This window comes from Sciurus vulgaris, assembly GCF_902686455.1.
Source record: "Sciurus vulgaris genome assembly, chromosome: X".
NCBI classification, from domain to species: Eukaryota; Metazoa; Chordata; class Mammalia; order Rodentia; family Sciuridae; genus Sciurus; species Sciurus vulgaris.
In genome coordinates this window covers 91,908,866-91,924,156 of record NC_136471.1, presented here as the reverse complement: position 1 = coordinate 91,924,156, position 15,291 = coordinate 91,908,866, and the positions used below count along the sequence as shown (strand labels likewise).

Below are 15,291 nucleotides of genomic sequence, written 5' to 3'. Positions count from 1 at the left end.
AATCAATCCCCAGCACCACCAAAAAAATTAGAGCAAGATATCTGAAAAATCACAAAATAATTTGATATTAAATGACATTTCTACATAATGAAATCAAGGAGAATTAGAAAAAAACTGCATATTGACATTTCTCAAGTGAAGTAAAAGAAGTGCATAGAGGAAAATTTATATCATTAAGTGCTTATAATAGAAAAGAAGAATGGTAGCTGGATAAGGTAGCACAGGAATATAACATGTCTGTAAATAAAAACTTTTGCTTTTTTCTTGCCTTATTTTATTGGCTAGAACAGCCAGTGAAATATTGAACATAAGTGACAAATGTATGCAAATCCTTACATTATGCATTATTCTCAATCTTTTTTTTGGTACTGGGGAACCTAGGGGTGCTCTACTACTCAGCTACATTCCCTATCCTTTTTTGAAAAAAATTTTTAGTTGTTTATTTTTATGTGGTGCTGAGGATTGAACCCAGTGCCTCACAAATGCTAGGCAAGTGCTGTACCACTGAGCTACAACCCCAGCCCTTCCCCACCCTTTTTATTTTACACAGGATCTCACTAAATTGCAGAGGCTGACCTCAAACTTGACACCCTCCTGCCTTATCCTCCCAAGTTGCTGGGATCACAGGTATGGTTTGCTATGCCCCACTGTATTTATTTATACTAGCTACAGACAAACTTGAAATTTTAAAAAAATGTCATTTACTATAGCATAAAATATTTAGTGGTAAATTTAACAAAATATATACAAGACTTGTACACAGAAACCTACAAATCCCTGTTGAAAGAAACTGAAGCAGTCTTAAATAGAAAGTTATACCACATTAATGGTTTGGAAAACTTAGGATTGTAGATATGTTAATTGTCCCCCAGATTCAATGCAATCCAAATCAAAATTGCTGTAGCCATTTTATTTTACTTTTTATAGTACTGGTGTTAGAACCCATAGCCTAATACATGCTAGGCAGGTATTCTATCACTAAGATTTATTCCCAGCCCTTTTAAATTTTTTATTTTAAGATAGGGTCTCCCTAAATTTGCCAGGATGTCCTCAAGCTTGTGCTTCTCCTGCCCCAGTCTCCTCAGAGTCTGGGATCACAGGCATGCACTAACATGCCTGATTGCCTTTTTTGGTGTGGGGTTAGGGGCTAGAAATTGACCAGCTGGTTAACTTAAAAATGTATATGGGGAAGTAAAGGAACTTGAATGGCCTAATAATTTTGTGAAGGAAAAAGAATATTGGGGGATGCACACTACCTATTTTAAGATTTATTTTAAGGCTACAATAATAAAGGAATTCTACTTCCAGCATGCCAGCATGAGGAGCTCCACATACCCACTCCCTTGTAAAAGTTATAAAACAACTACTTAAAATCTCTGAAAAATGGTCCTGTGAGCATACAGCAAATGAAATTATTCAAGGAAGGTGCTCTTGGATACACCAGTCTGAGCAGAGCTTACCTCTCTTGCCAAATGGGATGGGGAAGTCAGATAGTCTTATCAACACCAAGATATTCTTCAAACACCAAGACTCTAACGTTCTTATCAAACTTTAGTAGATTTCTGTGAGAAAATGTTTCTTCATTTATTCTAAGTTCCAGGCAAGTGATGGTAAGAGGTAGAGGCTCTCTCCTTTAGCTAATCCTCCAGTGGTGGGACAGAGGCTCTACCCTGGGTGCAACACTGCTCAAAATAGTAGGACTTCCATAAGTTTTGTCCTAGATCACAAAGCAGTGTTTTCAAACTGGGAAAGGCAAATCAAGGAAACATGAGGCTATTGCCTCCCCTTGCATCAAAACCTCAGCTCCTCGAGTGGGTATATCACTCAAAGAAAAATGTGCCATTTTTATTACTATTTATTTGGTACAGGAGATTGAACCAAGGGTCACTTAACCACTGAGCCACATCCCCAGTCCTTTTGGTATTTTATTTAGAGACAGGACTTCACTGAGTTGCTTAGGGCCTTGCTAAGTTGCTGAGGCTGGCTTTGAACTTTCAATCCTCCTGTCTCAGCCTCCAGAGCCACTGGGATTACAGGTGTCCACCACCAAACCCAGAAAAGTGTGCCAATTTTGTCCCCACTCCCCAACTACAAAGCTGTGGCTCAGATTTTGAAGCAGATAGCTCGGAATTTCCTCCCAAAGGGACTCACTGAATTTGTAATGAGGTATTAAGAAGATCAAACTTAATGGCACTTTCCAAAACAGTGGAGGTTGTGGGGAAAGGTAACTGGTAGGAGACTGGTGGAGATGAAGTAGCATAGGAGGGGCCAAACCCTCCCCAAAGGATCTTTTGCTGTTTCTCTAGGCTTGCTTAGACATGGGTTATATTTACAGATAACTGCTGCTATCCCAGAGTGCAGTCAAGCAGCCATGGAATGGGGTGGAGGTGGGGTGGGGATTGCCAGGCTGGGCCAAGCAGGTGGGCTGTGTGGGTAAGTACCTTGTAGGCTCAAAATAGGCTCGTGGAGATGCAGCAGGTTGATCATGAGCCCCAATCCAGGGCCTGATGCTGTCACAGGGTGTGGGGAGGTCCTTCACCACACCAGAAGCAGGGCTTTGACTATGACCACTATCACTTTTCTGTCTGGCAACAGTTGCAGCAGTCACCTATACCTGCATATGCAGTGGGAGCAGGTATAGGTATGTGCACCTATACCTGCATATGCAGTGGGAGCCAATGTTACTGCTGCTTCTGCCACTGCCACTGCCACCCATCACCACTGTAGACGAAGGATCTTGCCAAGGGATTTTCCTGCAGTCTCCTGGTGTTAAAATTAGTATAAATCTGAAGAAAATTTTGATAAGTTGTATAGCCTAGAGCAAACACAGGAAATAACTCAAAAAGGTAGTGAAAAAAATCATTAGGGAAATTAAAATGCAACATTTGACAATATTCATTTCATGCAAAAGAAAGCAGCAAAGGAGAAATTTAGGAACAAAAATGACATGAAACAAAGAGTAAAATGGCAAACATACTATCTTGTAATAATAACATCAAATGTGAATGGATTAAACAATCTGATTAAAAGGCAGAGATTATTAGACTGGATAGGAAAATAAGACCCAACTATATGGTCTACAGGAGACAAATTAGATTCAATGATACAAGTAGACTGATACAAGTTAAAGGAGGGAGGGAAAAGGCACATCACAAAAACAGCTACAAGAAAGTTGCAGTGAATAGCCTAACATTGGGCACTTTCTTTTAATGTTATGCATGCATTTACCATTTGACCCAGCAGTTTTACTCCTAGAGAATTCTAATCAAGAGAAATGAAATTACACGTCCACATAGACCTGTATTCACATATTTATATGCTTTTATTCATAATAACCAAACTAGAAAATAACACAAATATCCAACAACACGTATATATGGATTAAAAGAGAAAACCTGAGGTATACCCATTCAAAGGAATAGTACTCTTTAATAAAAACAAAATACTGATGGATGTAGCAAAATGGATTTATCTAAAATATGCTAAAGAGGGCAGACATAAAACACTACATATTATATGGTTTCAACTAAATGGCATTCTAGAAAAGGCAAAACCATAGGAACAGAAATAATATCCATGATTGCCAGAGTGTGGGAGTGGAAGAAGGAATCTGACTGCAAATGGACACAAGGGAACATTTTAGAGTGATGGAAATTTTCTGTATTTTATTGTAGTTAAACAATTGTATACTCTCAAAATTCAACAACCTGTATACCTTAAAAGATGGACAATTATTTATTATATAAATTACATCTCCAAACCTGACTTTTTAAGGAAAAGGAAAATAAATATTCACATTTTATTCTATCTATGCCAAGCTAATGATGTCACCACTTCTACAGACTAACTTATAAAGTCCCTTTCCCTAGTTAGGTATGGTGATACATGCCTGTAATCTCAGTTATTGGGGAGGCTCAGGCAGGAGGATCAAAGTAGGAAGCCATCCAACTTATTGAGACCCTGTCCCAAAAAATAAAAAGGGTTGGAGGTGTAGCTCAGTGGTAGATCCCTTGCCTAGCATGGGTGAGACCTTGGGTTCCATCCCCAGTATGGAAGGAAAGGAAGAAATGAGGGAGGAAGGGAGGATGGAAGGAAGGAAGGTCTCTCTTCCTGACACAAAACTGAAGGCACTTTGAAGATGACTAGTGCCACTCATCCATCCAGCCACCACTGGACAAAACATTGAGAAAGATGAAGACAATTTTCTGGAGTAACATCATGAGAGACAGAAGCAACACTTGCCTCAGCGCTGTGAGAGACAGGGGTGCTATCCGTCCAGCCTGTTGCCAATGGATCTTCCCCATAAGCATTTTTCAATAAATGTCTCACACCCCTTCTCCAGGTGTCTTCTCTGGTCTCTTGGCAAACTCTCCCACTGCCCTAGCATGACTAAGCTATGGAAGTTACATACAACACAACACACTATTTGAAACTACAACAGGGATGTTTGTTGCTTTTTACATAAAAATCACATTCCTAGCCAAGGTCTTCAAGGCGTGGTGTAGCCCTGCTTACCTCTATAGTAATATGGAAAGGAGAGCTTCCACTTGTTGGGCTTCTTTCACATTCTCCAAGTTCTTAAACTTCTCCACTGACACTGGTTCCTCTTCCTAAAAGGATCCTGACTAGTTAAAAACTTCTATGCATCCTTCACATTTCAACTCGAGCATCGCCTCTGGGGAAGAATTCTCTAAAGGTTCTGCTAAAGTGATTTTCCCCCAAATCCTGAAGTTACCACTCACAGAAGTAAGTTTTACATTTATGAGTGGGATTACTAGAAAAGCTGTTGTCAAATAAACTCCATATTATTCAGCTCAATGAGCCATTTCTGGGCAGCTACCCTGATCTGCATTAGGTTAAGGAGCACTGGTAGTTTTGCAAGAGGCTGGCTTTGAAGTTCCCACAAAAGTGCCACAGTACTACTCCCAATCAGGCTAAAAAGCTTTCTGTGTCTGTCACTGGTGAGGGCCAGGAAGTTTCATACCTTCAGACATTCAATGCCTACTTGTCACAGCTCATGGCAAATCCTAAAAATGTGCATTACTAAGTGTATTTAATTCCCTCACTCAGACGAGGGAGGTTCTCACAATAATGGAGCACTCCATCCTCTTAGAAGAAAAACAGGCCCAGAAAACTAAACTTCAACTGTGCATCCACTATTAATGTATTTTATCACAGTTGCACATTTCTTATTTGAGTGACCCAACCCAGTCCTGCCAATTCTGAATTTATTACTACAACAACCTGTATCTGCATCTCACTTTCTGCCATGTGTTTTATGTTTTCCCTTTCTAAATCCATAGCTTCCCGCCCCAGATAACTCACAGAGGAATTGAGGCTGCAGGTAAGGCTGGGACTCAACCTCAAACTAGCTCACAAGCAGTGCTGTCTTGTTGATACCATGTGCTACCTGATGGTGTCACTGGAGTTAGAGAGAAAAGATCTGAGACTTAATTTATCTCAATACAACTGTCTCTTCTTTTGGACATATGGGGTGTTTTGTGTTTTTCCTTGTATTGACTGTGACATTTTTCAGAACACCTCTAGACTTCAGCTAAACTTCCATTTGGGCCACTCTGCTTCCCCCACTGCTCCGCTCTACTGCCTCAAATCATCCTGTTTTAAATGTTCAGTGATTGGCTTTTCACCTGAAAGGATATCAAAACAAATGTTTTATTCTGAAACATCAAGATACCTAAGAGAACAAGTCTCCAGAAAAAAAAATGTTAGAATTGTAGAAACACTGGCTGAGCAATGCCAACAAAGATAAACAAAACAGTGAAAAGAAGTTATATTTGAAAATTTTCTAGTTTCACACTTTGACAAAAGCACTTAATACATGCTGTATTCCCTCCCAGGATTTTTCCATACATTTTTAAAAATTATGACATTGGGAGGGAAGGTAACATCTTCACAATGTTCTATATGTTGGTTTTTGTTTAATATCATATCAAACCTATTTTATATAATGACAATAACAAGGATATTGCTGCTGACCTTGATGATTGCAATCAAACTTTCTGTCTGGACCAGAAAACATTCCTTGTGCTTTCCATGTATTGACTCATTACTCCTATATTATTTAATGCACTCAACAGACATCATGTTCAATCCATACAGAGATACAACATAATCCAATTAATGCTGATGGACATTTTCACCTGCCTTTTGAACCAGAGGACATCTGACATTGTAGTGCATTGTAAACTTTTGGGATTGGATTATATGTCTCTCTGTGTTTCTCTAGCCTGGGTAAATAGCCTTGCTGACTAAATAGTTCTGGGCAAGTTGCTTAACCTCATAATTTGTTTCCTCATCTGTAAAAAGGGATGATTACATTAATACTCACCTCATAGCATTGCAATGAGTACCATCTTAGTCCATTTTCTGTTGCTATAACAGAATACTCAAGACTGGGTAGCCTATAAAGAAAAGAGTTTTATTTTAGCTCATGGTTCCAAGGACTGGGAAGTCCAAGAGTATGGCAGCAGTGTCTGCTTGGCTTCCTTTTGCTGAGAGCCATGTGCTACTTATCTCATGGTAGGAAAAGTGGAAGGGCAAGTAGGGTGGGTTTGACTTATAATAATCCACCCTTGCAAGTAACTAACCTGCTCTCATAGCAACTACCTTAACCTTTTCTGCAGTGGGGCCACCATGACCCAAACACCTCTTAAAGGCTCTCCTACCTCTCAGCATATTACAGTGGCAATTCAATTTCAACATGAGTTTTGGTGGGAACAGACCACAACCAAATCATAGCAAGTACTAAGTGACTTTTATTTGTTTGTTTTGTGGTTCCTGGGATTTATCCCAATAGTGCCCTACCACTGAACCCTCAGCCCACTCTTATTTTGAGACAGGGTCTCACTAAGTTGTCAAGGCCAGCTGTGAACTCACCACCCTCCTGTCTCAGTCTTCCACATAGTTGGATTACAGGTGTGCACCACCACAGCCAACAGAAATGAACTTTTTTTTTTTTAAAGAATGGACACAATATATTTTATTCATTTATTTAGATGTGGGGCTGAGGATCGAACCCAGTGCCTCACACATGCTAGGCAAGAGCTCTACCACTGAGCCACAACCCCAGCCATGAACTTTTTTTTAATAATTATATTGTTTAACATAGTTAATGAAAATAGATATAATAATTACAAGCATGGTTACAAGGAGAGATATACATCAATGAAAAAGAAAGTCCAAAGATAATTCAAATAACGAGAAAACTTAGAATATGAGAAAAGTGAAATTGTGCATCAATAGTGAAAAGATTGGGAAAAAATCAAGATGAGTGCTCTTACACTAAAGTAAATTCTAAATTGATCAAATAAGAAATGAACTTTTAGATTCCCAAAGGATGTAGATTTTCTCAGGGACCATTTAACACATGTGATGTGACTTGAGGCAATCATTGTATCCACCTCCCATCACCCTCTATACTTTCTTGTACACATTCCACAAAAGCCTGGAGCAGTATCAGGATTTAGAGAAAATGTTTTCCCTTCACCTAACAGACACCAGCTCCCCACGTGTAGAGATCATCTCCCCTCTTCTCCTTTCATCTGTAATTACCCCAATTTCCTCTGCAATCACACAATAGAGAGCATCCCCTGGTATCTTAGAGATCTAGCACAACCCCTTACTCTGGTGTCCTAGCCTGGAGAGTATGGTACCTGTTGAGAAGGATACCAGTTCCAGAAGCCAGGAGTCATGGATACTATAGAACCATCCTGAGCATCAACGTCCCATGGCAGTCATTCACTTTTTTTCCAGAAATTTATTATTTTTATTAGTCTTTCCAATGAACCAGTTTTTGAGATGATTAAAATAATCTATTACTTTTTTCCTATTTCATTAATTTCTGATCATACTTTTATGATTATCCTGTGGTTCTTTTTCTGATATCTTAAATTGGATGTTTAACTCTAGTTTAAATTTTCTATATGTACATTTGTTGAAGAGGCTGCCTTTCTCCAACATAAGCTGTTGTCAAGGATCAGTTGGCTGTAGATGTGAGGTTGAGGGTTTATTTCTGGAGTCCTCTATTCTTCAATTGGTCTATGTGCCTGTTTTTATGTGAATGCCAAGCTGTTTTTGTTACTATGGCTCTGCAGTATATTTCGAATTCAGGTATTGTGATGACTCCAGAACTCTCTTTTCACTGAGGATTTCTTGACTATTCATAGTCTTTTGTTCTCCCATACAACTTTTAGAATTTTTTTCTAGTTTTGTGAACAATGTCATGGATATTTTGATGGAGATTGCATTGAACCGTAGATTCCTTTTGGCAATATTGCCATTTTAACAATATTAATTCTGCTTACCCATGAACATGGAAGACTTTTCCATCTTCTAATATCTTTGATTTCTTTATTCAATATTTTATAATTTTCATTGTAGAGGCCATTCACCTCTTTAGGTCTATTCTTAGTATTTTCTTTTTTGAGACTGTAGTGAATGGGATTGCTTTCCATATTTTTTTCTCAACAAGTTAATTATTGGTGTATAAATCAGTCAAGAAATAAAAGGGATACAAACAGGAAAGGAAGAAGTCAAACTATCCCAGTTTGAAGATGACATAATCCTATACTTAGAAGGTCCTAAAGACTCCACACAAAAAGCTTTTAAAACTGATAAACAAATTAAGCAAATTAGCAGGATACAAAATCAACATGCAAAGTCATTGACTTTTGAAATGAAGCTTCACCTCTCACCACAGCTGTCCCTGAACCACTTTCTTACCATAGGAAGCAAAACAGAGGAAGGCAGCAACAATCCTTCCTGGCAACTATTGTGTCCTCCTCCACACTGCCATGTTATTTCCTGTAAACCAAATCCTGGTACTGACACAAACATTGCTATCCTTTGATGTGAATAAGAGTTTGAGTATACTGTTTAAATCCTAAAGTTGTGATTTATAACCAGTATATTACTCAGTTTGGGGCAAGCTGGATATTTCATACTACAGTTTTGGTGTTGGAAAGATTGTAAGGTGCTACTGCTATTTGGAGGCTTAAGGTTACAGGGTGCAAATCTACATTGCAGAGATATAAATATACAGGACTTTGCACACATGCAATTTTTTGTACATTTAGGGAAACTTATATTTTGCTACATCTGGAATCTCACAAAGACTTATTGACTGCTTTCAAAAATCACATCACTGAAGGCAATTCTATTCTTTTTTTAAATTTTTTAGTTATAGATGGACACAGTACCTTTATTGGATCAAACCCAATGCCTCACATGTGCAAGGCAACCGCTCTACCACTGAGCCATGATCCCAGCCTGGCAATTCTATTCTTGCATTCTGATATGATTCAACATACCAGTATCAGTTTACCTTGCAGTTGTGCATGCCCATGGGAAACAGAATGAGGGTAATGCAACTTACTGACCAGAAGGATCTTTTCCAGGATAACCTGTGAACAGATGGGGGAAAATTAAATGGGAACTTTTATATTTTGATCTTTGATGACTTGGTTGACAAAACCAGCTATGCTTTTTGCTCTTACTGCACTAAGGTTCCCTCTCTCCACCATCATCCCCTCACCAGTCTCCTTGTTCCTCCTGGCAGGCAGGAAATAGTCAGTATATCCCTGAGTCCTCAGAAGAGAACAGAGGGCCTGACACAAGAGGAACCCAGCCAACATCTGTGGAATTGAAGTACATGCTAAATGATTGGATGACCAATCCCAGTGTCCTAATGATGAGCTATATGGCTGTCACTGTGCAGAGGGTGGGAGGGTAAAAGAATACCATGGGTCTCTGTATTAGGACCATGCAGACTTGCGATTATTCTGCAGTACTGATCTATTATATCCTTTAGCCAGTTAGGGTATTCCTGTTTGCAGACAAAATATTTTTTTTTTCTGAAGGGACCCCTGTCTCTTTTCTCTCAAAGCCTTTAACTGATTGGATTAGGCCCAACTATACTATGGAGGGTCATCTACTTTATGTAAGGTCTACTGAAGTAAATATCAGTCTCATCTAAAAAGTACCTCCAGAGACCTCAAGCCTGGTGTTTGAAAAAATACATGTGTACACGGCCTAGCTAGGTGAACACATAAAACTAACCATCATAGGCCAGCTAATACAAATCCCCTTAACCAGGAAGGTCTATATTAGAAAGGCTGGCAACTACTTAAGTTTTTGTATTAATCTCTCTTCTTGGCCCAAGTAACCAACTCAAGCTCAGTCCAGTTCTGACCTGATCTGAATGCCTGCCAGGGGCTGAGGCAGGCTCAGGATAGGCAGGTACACGAGCAAGTACAATCTTGGAAACCAATCATTTACAATTGTTCAGGCAGGACATATGTCAGTCAGACAGGGCAGCTGACCAGGATCCCCATTGTGGCCACCCCACTGTGGGACCTTTCACTATCCAATTCCTGGTCCTTGTGTCTTTGGTTTCACAGGAACTGTCAGAAAGCAGTCAGTTTCAGTTTTGTTACTCCATGATAACAGTTCATTCCCTTTCCAAGTGTGAATGACATTGATGGGTGTTCTACATGAGAAGTTCACATGCTGGGGTCACCCCTGCTGTCTCTGTCAGGTGTGACTGGAGACTCGGCAGGCAGGGTGATTTCATTTTTCTTCTTAATCTTTTCTTCTTATCAGTTGTGCCTATGGAAAGTAGTCAGTGTGATTTCAAAGTGCTCACAGTGGATAGAAAGGCAGCATGAGGCGTATTTGTTCAAGAAAAGGGGAAATTTTCTAGAACCATTGAAAGAAACAGACCATTAATGTCCTCTTCCTCCCCTGTGTCTCCCCAGGTGGCAGGTTTTGAGGTTTCTCCATTGTTAGGAAATCAGTGTGTTCTATTCTGTCATCTAAACTTCACATTTCTTTAATTATCCCGTACTCTCCTCCAGTCCTTTTGTCTGGAAGGACTATATGTGAGATGATAAAAAACACTGTCATAGGAAAGTAATTTTATATAATTTAACTGCAAAGACACATCACATCTAGGAACTGTCAGGATGAAATCCTGAATTAAAAAATTAAACATGTTTCCATAGCCTCCCATCCCTTTTGTCTCTACCATTTATCCAGTGAGAACACTGGAAAATAGCAATCTCTTGCTGGGCACAGCTACATTGAATAGTCAAACTGTCTGATATGTTACATAGGTTTTATCATACATCCAGATGCAATAGCCACAAAATTCAAGGTCATTTAAAAAATTCTCCCTTTTTTCATCTTGCTGATTTTTTTTCCCACCTGTAGCAGTATATTTAGTATTTACAGGGTTGCCATTATAGCAGCTAAGGGAGATCTTGTCTGGAGCATTGGAAGGGGGCCTGCAGCAGCCAAGCTAAAAGACAGGCTGAAGAGTGTTTTCCCCTCTGCTTTATCTAAACCTTTGCTCCAGCCTAGGGAATTGATTAATTTTTCCTTTCCCATTTGAAGGAGAGAGCAACTCAAAACATTTATCATTTTTGTCCTACCCAAAGCTCACCTTTGATAACATTTAGGTCCTTTTTCCTCCTGCCTAGAGAGAGAACAAAATCCATAGTCAGTACCTGACTGCACCTATTTCCCCTTATATCATCCAGAAAGACAAAAGCAGTCAAGGGATTCTGTGAGCCAACTCTCCTGCAGTTGAATGTATAATTTTTAAATTCTATAATTAGCATTTACTTCTCAAAATGGACAACAGCTCAACTGCTGTTTCATAGTATGGAAAAATCCACAGTCCCTCAGACACCAAGGGGTTATCACCCATACCCCTTCATCCCTCCTTTATTTGACAAAGCTTTCACCAAATTATAGTGAGTTAGGGTCTTGCCAAGGAATCCTACGGCTGCTGTCACTGTGCCAGGGATGTCCAAGACTATCTTTACTTTCAGTGATTCTCTGGGAGGACTCACAGAACTCAACATATAGTTGTCCTCATGGCTAAGACTTGTCATAGCCAAAGGATGCAAAGCAAAATCAGCAGCGGGCAACGTCTAGAAGAAACTAGTAAAACTTCCAAGAGTCCTTTCCCAGCAGAGTCACACAATTTTTCCCTCTAGTAATGAATTATGACAACATGTGTGAAGTGTTCTCTACCAGGGAAACTCATCAGAACCTGGGTGCCCAAGTTTTTATTAGTGGCTGCTAATATAGGCACCCTCTGCCTAACATGTACCAAGATTTCAGATTTCCAGAAGAAATGCTTGGGTTTAATATAAATCATATTGCTTGAACAAAGAGTTTAGGAGTTAATCACTCTTATCAAGCAGATAATGATGGGAAACCTCCCCAAATCCATGTTCTCAGATGCCAGGCAAAGGCCAATCTTGTAAACCGAACTTTCAAAGAACAGTAGTCTCAGGCTTTCTATATTAACTTTTTTCTGGACAAAAATGAACACAAAGATTCAAACTACATAATCAAATCAGACAGAATAGAAAAAGAAATCAATAATATATAGATGAGATGAATGACACCATGAACCAAGTGGATCTAATTGACATGTACAGAATATTCCACATAATAGTAGACTATATATTCTTTTCAAGTGCATATGGAAGTTTCACCAAGATAGATCATATCCTAGAACATAAAATAAATCTTACCAAGTATAAAATAGGTGAAATTTTGTTAGAGAATTTTCTCTAACAAAAATAGAAAAAAACTACAAATAAGTTAACAGGAATGTTTCCAACTGTGTATGAATTAAGTCATACACTTCTAAATAATCCATGAGTCAAAGCAAATCTGAAAGAAAATTTAAAAATTAAAAACTTGCCAACCAGGCAGTGAGAATCATTATGCTCTATAAAATGTTTTAATGCAGGTATATGTAGGTATTAATGCTAATTCTGTTTGGTTTTAAGCCATATATAAGGAGACTCATATAGTATGTCCTCTTTCGTATCTGGATTTTTTTCACTTAACATTATCTCTGTGTACTCCTTGGTTCATTCCATCTCATAGTTATATAGTACTCCAGGGTATAGTATTCCATTATAGTGCAATTTATTTGTACACTTCCTGTCAATGGATAATTGGGTGGTTTCCAGGTCTTTGTTGTTGTTATTGTTTTATTGTTTAGTGCTATTATAAATAAGATTATTACCTCATAATCATCTCTGTATCTTTCCTAGATTTACACATATGGGTAAGATTATTCACCAGAGACTATGTGATGGCAAAAAAGTAAATCAAATACCATCTAACTTCCCATAGAAAGACTGAATAAACAATGATGATAATAAATAATGTCATATCATAAGAATCATTTTAGACTATGTGAGCTGGATAAATTACACAAGTGTTCCCCTGGTGGCTGTTGTGATGATGGCTTACAGCTCTAATGACAGCATGTGGTTCACAGTAACCAAATGAGGCAGTGAGCTCTCTGAGCTCATCTCAGGGCTTTGGTAAGCAGAGATGAGGATAAACAGGAAGGAGCCAGTGACAGAGGTAGCTGCCTACCACAAATCACTATGGAGCCAACTTTGCCTGGTCTCTGACCCATGGCTGTGGTCACAGCCTCAGAGCATTCCCCTACCTGATCACCCTGAGTACTTCTAGGAAGGCAGTCCCTGGGGGTGAGGTGGCCCATGTCAGTCCTTTCCCACTGAGTCTGACTTTCTCCTACTTTTCTTGGGTCAAATCTGCTTTCTTATGGCTTCATCTTCCCTCCACTCACAAGCATCCCCCATATGTTGAGAGTATAATTATGCCCACTGAGCAGGTAAGGAGACTGAAGCCACAGAGGGCAGGAAATGGGTCTGCAGCTGCACAGCAGGTCAGTGGGTAGGCACAGTAGGCAGTGGGTGGGCAGTCCCTTAACCCACAGCTGTATATCTCCTCAAGCCATGTGGAGATCTTCTGCTGCTTGCTCCCCTTAGGGGCCCTCCTGGCATGTGTCTCCCCCAGACCACTAGACCTGGGGCATCTACTTGTTCCAATGAGGGGTTCTAGACTCAACATTCAGCCACTGGGAGGGGACTGGGCAGAGGCTGATCTGGCAACTGCATAGGATGTATCTGGGAGTTTGGTAGCCTTCTAAATCCCAGGTTGTTGGAACTGTCCCCAGTGTCTTTAGGATCTAGACCTGTGCCCTTAGGACTGGCCAAGCTGTGGCCTGACTGGCTGCCCATGGTTCCAGTTTCAGAGCCAGTACATCTTATGGGGGAAAAAAGTCTATAATGCAAACTTTAGATGAGAAAAAGATTAAAAATATGAGAGCCTTGGAAATGAACTCCTGGTAGAAGAAGAAAATGAGGAAGAGGAGGGCATGTGCAGAAAACCAAGAATAGCACTCACTAAAACCTGGGACCATCAAGAAGGGGCAGTGCCCCCTCCCCCGGGGCTGCCTCCACATGTCTATATTCAGAGGTGGCAGCTCTAAGGGACACCCTGACCTGAGGCTTATGCACTTAGGGGACTGTCAGCCCGCTAGGAGTTAATGTTTAAAACTCACTCCTTTGTCTTCTTTGAGGCCTTCACTGTCTTGGAACTGTGACGCCCTCTGCTGGCAAAGATGGATATTGCTGAAACAAAGACTACCCATGGCTGAGTTGTGCTAGGTGACACCAAGACTTCAATGTGTGACCAGTCAACATGGGGCCACAAGTTTCTGTCAGGCTTCCCTGAATGAAAATAAAAGTCATTTTAACTTAACAGGAGAGCTTAGGCTTACACCTGGGCTCACCCTGAGCCACAGATACTGTATCATATGATGGAAATGAGGAAATGATCATACTATGATTTCATGAATCACCCACCATCCACTGACATAAAAGCATTTTTCTTAGGTTTCACAATGTTTAAATGGAAAAAAAAACACGAACAAAACTCACAGGGAATATACTTGATATATGAAAAACGTAAGTTACATAGTATGTGAATTCAGGATTGAAAAGTTTTACTCTGTGAAAAGTAAGGTTTAACCCAAGTTAGATGTACATCTTTATGCAAGTGATCCTTAGGAAAAGCTGGCTTGACTACTGCAGTGGAGATAACAATGTCAGAAAATCCCTTGATGTCAGAACATGGTTCCAGTGTTTGCCTGTTGCAGCCTTAGCTCTCGTTGTGCAGAGAAGTGGCTGACAGTGTGTGGTCTGTCACAGTGATGTGACACTGTGACTCTCTTCCAAAAAGCAGCTAACAGAGTATAGCCCTGCTCTCAAGGTATATAAACTCTTGAGTTTATACATGTTTCGAAGTCCAATAGTTGAGGTCAGTAACTCACATATAGCAGATTCTAAGGAGGAGGGGTGAATTTGCTTACACTCTTAAAGGAAGTGGGGAATTCATTCCAAATTCTCACATATGGTATCCAATAAGATA

General features: G+C 39.8%; 1 long non-coding RNA gene across 3 annotated transcripts; it reads right to left on the bottom strand.

Annotated features, from left to right (window-relative positions):
• Nucleotides 1-705: 705 nt before the first annotated feature.
• LOC306651337 lies at nucleotides 706-14,764 on the bottom strand. 3 transcript variants are annotated; one of them, XR_013761134.1, is made up of 6 exons: nucleotides 14,423-14,764; nucleotides 10,211-10,626; nucleotides 9,391-9,422; nucleotides 6,350-6,413; nucleotides 2,658-4,610; nucleotides 706-2,614 (listed from the first exon to the last, which is right to left on the bottom strand). It is a non-coding gene; the product is annotated as an uncharacterized lncRNA (long non-coding RNA). The 3 variants fall into 3 exon arrangements; XR_013761135.1 differs by lacking the exons at nucleotides 9,391-9,422; nucleotides 10,211-10,626; nucleotides 14,423-14,764 and having other exon boundaries at nucleotides 2,658-4,621; nucleotides 5,326-6,980; XR_013761136.1 differs by lacking the exons at nucleotides 9,391-9,422; nucleotides 10,211-10,626; nucleotides 14,423-14,764 and having other exon boundaries at nucleotides 5,326-6,980.
• Nucleotides 14,765-15,291: the final 527 nt, after the last annotated feature.